This window comes from Leptonychotes weddellii, chromosome 9 (assembly GCF_054177405.1).
Source record: "Leptonychotes weddellii isolate Sample4059 chromosome 9, ASM5417740v2, whole genome shotgun sequence".
Lineage (NCBI taxonomy): Eukaryota > Metazoa > Chordata > Mammalia > Carnivora > Phocidae > Leptonychotes > Leptonychotes weddellii.
In genome coordinates this window covers 83927209-83928291 of record NC_138377.1, presented here as the reverse complement: position 1 = coordinate 83928291, position 1083 = coordinate 83927209, and positions in this window count along the sequence as shown.

Below are 1083 nucleotides of genomic sequence, written 5' to 3'. Positions count from 1 at the left end.
AGACATCAGTGCCTGGCTATCCTTATCGATGTGGTGGAAGGAAAGGGAATTTTGTAATTCTCACTTTCCTGAGGGCACAAAAATCTTCTAGGGACACAAATTTAAATATTTTTTGGTGGTCAAACAGGTAATAAAAAGGTGAAGACTATAGGGAGTGGTGAGGACTGAGACATTCAAATTCAGTTAAACACAAACAAAACAGCAACAATACCAGGCTAGCCAAAGAAAACACCTCAAGTCCTCAGTTTGGCTCTCAGCTGCCAGCTTGCTCTTCCTGCCAATTCTATAAGGTCTGACTTACTTTTTTTTGGAAATTCAGCTTCTGCATTCATTAGTTTTGGAGCCAAAAAAGACCTTGGTCTATCTAATCTGACTTTTCCATTCTACAGACAGAAACCTGAGGAAGGGCACTTTTATTTTCAGGACCCCTTTCTTCATAAACAATATTAAAAATTATATTTTACAAGATCAAATAAAAAATTAGACTGAGGTAAGGAGACTTCATCCAAAATGATGTTATAAGGGACAACTGCAATAGGTAGAATGCTTTAATCCTTAGATTGGCAAGCCTTTCAAAAGTTAGGTTTAGAATGTCTTTTTTGTTCTCCTAAGGGAGGCATAAATAATGCTGGAAAGAACAGAAAGCAGGGAAGTGGGATGAGCCAGAGTGGCATGATCTTGTAGTGAAAAAGAGAGTTTTATCCAGAAGTCAGCATATTTTCAGCTGTTAAGCAGGATTTTATGCTGGTTCAGGCTGAGAGTAGGTCAAAGTTTAGGGCCTGGGAGAAAAAGAGAAGCCTAACCAAAGCTTGATCGAGTCAAGGTAGCAAGTAGTTTGTCTAGATTGGTTAGTGAGCACAGTTTAGTGAATCACTTACAATGCGAAGAATGGGAATTTGGAGGACCTGTGTCCAGTCTTGTCTTAAAAGTCATTGGGATTTTTGGTGCTATTGTAAATGGAATCGTTTCTCTAATTTCTCTTTCTACAGTTGCATTGTTAGTGTATAAGAAAGCAACTGATTTCTGGGCATTGATTTTGTATCCTGCCACATTACTGAATTGCTGTATGAGTTCTAGTAATTT